The sequence below is a fragment of the Dendrobium catenatum genome, unplaced genomic scaffold (assembly GCF_001605985.2).
Source record: "Dendrobium catenatum unplaced genomic scaffold, ASM160598v2 fragScaff_scaffold_542, whole genome shotgun sequence".
In the NCBI taxonomy this organism is placed as follows: domain Eukaryota; kingdom Viridiplantae; phylum Streptophyta; class Magnoliopsida; order Asparagales; family Orchidaceae; genus Dendrobium; species Dendrobium catenatum.
The window spans coordinates 2,419,604-2,423,898 of record NW_021319004.1 but is presented as its reverse complement, the minus strand read 5'-3'; the positions used below and the strand labels follow the sequence as shown (position 1 = coordinate 2,423,898).

The 4,295-nt window shown below is 30.3% G+C and overlaps 1 non-coding gene across 1 annotated transcript; it reads right to left on the bottom strand.

Annotated features, from left to right (window-relative positions):
• Positions 1-3,965: 3,965 nt before the first annotated feature.
• Positions 3,966-4,073, bottom strand: LOC114579601. Its single transcript, XR_003700670.1, has one exon. It is a non-coding gene; the product is annotated as a small nucleolar RNA R71 (small nucleolar RNA).
• Between the last annotated feature and the right edge of the window lie 222 nt (positions 4,074-4,295).

The window sequence follows — 4,295 nt, the reverse complement described above, 5'->3', positions numbered from 1 at the left end:
GATGATCCTTCTAATAAACTCACAACATTACACCCCTATACCAAAAGGAAATGCATACCAATACTCATCTATTATGATGTTTTTTTCATCTCATAACCTTACGTGCATTAGTTTGTGTACATAGCAAAAAAGTAAATATGTTTCCATGTATATAATTTATGTAAAGGAGTTGGAGTGCAAAAGAATAAAAACCATATAATCCTAGGCACCCAATATGTATGTCTAATAAAATGCACATGCAATGCTAAGAAACCTAGAAAAAGTTTGTAGTTTATAATCACAAACATTTATATCTATACATATATGTGGATATGTAGAAGGTATATAAATTATGTAATGAAATAAGGTCCATGGAAATTGCGTTAATATATTAACAAGGGTCTAATATAAAGTAAAGGTTATGAAGCTCCATTGGGAATAAGCATGGATTTCAACACCTATACAATGATGCATTTCATTATAAATGTAAATTGCTTATTTAAATGCCTTCAATATCTTATAATTTTCTGGCTCCATGTATGTACAACAACAATAACAACAACAGCAACAACAACAACAACAACAATGATATCAAGCCTTTATCGCACTACGTGGGGTCAGCTACATGAATCCTTTTTCTCCATTGTGTCCTATTAAAGGTCAAATTATCATTTAAATCTAATAAAGAAAGGTCATTCTAATATTTTTTAACCATGACTTTTTAGGTCTGCCTTTACCTTTCTTAACATAAGTCAAATCTAATATGTCTACTATCCTAACCGGGTCACGGGAAGGCCGTCATTTTATGTGACCAAACCATCTAAAGTGACTCTCTCTAATCTTATCTTCTACTGAAGCTACTCAGACCTTTTCACGTATATGCTCATTTTGTATCCTATCTCTAAGGGTAAAGCCACTCATCCACCTTAGCATCCTCATCTTTTCCACACTTAACTTAGTATTATGCTTCTCTTTTAATGGCAAACATTCAGCACCATATAGCATTACAGGCCTCACTACCATCTTATAGAATTTCCCCTTAAGTTTGAGGGGTACTTTTCTCTTACACAACAAGCCCGATGCATTCCTCCACTTCAACCACCAAACTTGAATTCTGCTGATAATATCCCCATTTATTTCACCATCACTCTGAATAATAGATCTAAGATATCTAAAATGTGTACTCTTATTAATGACTTGATCGCCCAAAGTCACATTCTCCTCACTAGGTCTATTACTACTAAAATTACACTCCATATATTCTATTTTAGATCAACTCAAGTGAAAACCTTTTAGTCTCTAATGTTGACCTCCATAATTCAAGTATACTTTCAACTCCCTCTCTAATCTTATCAACAAGTGGATCAATATATGTACAAGACATAAAATACTAAAATTAATGATCCTTAGCTTAAGAAGAACATTATATTTTGACTTATAAACTATAAAAACACTTTACATTCATAACACTTAACAATTCACAACTCTTTATAATTTATATTTACATTTAAATTTTAAAAAGACACCACTCCCTAAAAGTGTTAGTATTAAAAAAAAATTATGTACAATATACAATGTATATATAATCATCTACATGAAATCACATAGTGAAATGTACATAAAAAAATCACATCTTCACACACCCACCACAATAGTTTCAAATCAAATAATTATAATTAAATAAACACACCTGCCAAGCCTAAACTAGAGTTTATTATCCTATCAAGAAATTATAATGTTTGTACTATTTAGTGAAATTTATTTTTATTTATATTATCTTAAATTCCAGTAAAAATATAAGCTTTAGTGATGTTATGTAGCAATGTCTTAGGAACAAATATTATAATGCAAAGAACCAGCACAACATTATAAAAACTATCAATATTGTATCATTATCAATGCCTCAGCACTAGATCAATACATTACAGCATCAGAGCTTCAAGAAAATATCATATAATTTGGAGCCCTAGTGAAGTAAAGGAAAACACCGCTATGCAATGTATTAAAGTGAACATTTCAAGGTTGGAGCGTCAGAAAAAAATGTAATTAATTTATGGTTAAAGCAACAACCTCAAAAGGTCTTTAACCCTGGATGACGAAGTCAAGTGCTAAAGCACCAAACCTTTGAAGCTTCGTGGAATAGTTAACTCTTAGATGCACAATGTCAGATTAGTCAAGAATCACGTCAGATCAGGAAATTATTGTACCTAGTCAGTATAACTCCACAACAAAGAATATTTAGCAGCATGAATAATCTAATTTCATATTGTAATTCTACATCACCATCATGTCAAATGCCATAGTGTTTTAGTCTATTTATGTTAAGTATAAATTACTTTTTTATCTTTTTTGTGGGCAGGATAATGTGTTTTTTCAAGAAATATATAGGAGAGTCTAACATAGACTAGAGAATAGTGAGATACATCATTTAGAGTGTCTAGCCAACATTGTAGTAATAAAATTACTAATTTGAGAGGAAAGGAGTGTGGAGAGGAATATTGTAAGGGGAGATTCACTTTGAGATGGGTCCATCTAAAGAATATATTTAACATTCTTCATTTGGGGAGATTTTTTTGTGATCTTTTCCACTTTAGTTTATTTCTTAAGCAAGTAATAAATTTTTTTGTTGTTCAATCTTAACTCAAATGCTGGTTAAACCCATAGTTTTGGATTAATGATGCGAAAACCTTTCTAATTCCTAATATATAATCTTGTGTTTTAATGTATGAATAATTATTTTCAATATCACTTTCTCTTCATTAAATGTATATAGTGGCAATGTATAAAATTTATAACTAGTACAATACATTACCTCGAAGGAGGAGTATTGGAATAATTAGGAGAACTAAGATGGATTGCTTGCATGCCTAGACATAGAAAGTGAAGTATTCTAGGGTCTATGGATGTTAAATAAAATTAGGAAGGACATAAAACTTCATCTACATCATTACAAGCTTGGCAGAGATCTAACGACTCCTAAGTTCTGATTCATAACCAATGTAGAGGAGTATACTTAGAGAGAACTTTGTATATTCACTAACATTTGTCCAAAACACTTTAATTACTAGTTTCTTCATTATTTTATGTATTTCTCATTATGGATAGAGATTACCCTTAATTTATTTTCTAATAATAAATACCATAGTTTAAGTAGATGGTACTAGAATATTTTTTTATGTAGTATAGAATTTTCTTGTGGGACTGACACTCTCTTATACACTTTATAACTTAATTAGCATGTGCACTTGCATTTTTATAAGGGTTAGATCCAAGAAAACATAAACTAAACACTAACCTCTATCGAGGTTTTGGCACCACTAACAGGAACATTATTCATGTTATTGCAATTATTCTATATAGTCAAAAATGCTTCATACTTAATTATGCTTGTTTCATATTTTGTTATTGTGATTGTGAGTAGAAAAACTATGATTGTTTGCAGAATTATATTCTTTAAGTTTTTCCTTGTAATTAAATTCCAGTGATGTTGGTGTATCCATAGTAAAGCTGGTAATGAACCGATATTATTAGACTTAGAAATTAAAAGGACCTAAATAAAAAATAAATAAATAAAAAGACTTTAGCACTAGAAATGACTGAACTAAATCTAGATTAGGACCGACTTAAACCTCCTAGGAGTATGCCAATCTCTGTATAGATGGAATTCATTAGAGTGTCAATCGATCAACCATCTAAGCCAATACTTTGACCTGAAACCCATTATTAGCCAAATGGTATAAAGTTTTGAATTTGGAATAACTCTGATTGAGGCTCCCAACCTAAACTAAGTTAGATATCTAAAAATTTGCATGACATTCAAGTATAAGTGTGTCGGTGAAGAAACTATTAGACTTAATATGTTTTTCAATTTCATTAGGGGACAAAGAAAAAATACTATTAAATTCCTTGCCCGAGGCTCTATAACTACTTAGAATATGTTGGCCCATAAGTTTATAGCAAAAAATTTCCCACCATAAAAAATTTCTAAACATAGAGAAGATATTACTTCATTTTTTCCAAATTAATGGATAGTCAATTTATGAGATCTGGGAGAGATTCAAGGAGATACTTAAAAAGTGACATCATCATGCTTTTTTACCTTATTAGCTTATTTTTTAGACTATTTCTAATAAGCTTGTAGGATCCCTTATTTTTTTTAGATTTCAAATTTCATTAATAGAAAAACCTATTACGAACTACAAAAATAAGAAAAATCATCACATTCCTTCTTTAACAAAGTAATAAGAATGAATGTTACCAAAAGCAAAATAATCCCAAGTAAAGTTACTACGAGAGCATAAGTGGCACAAAGATCT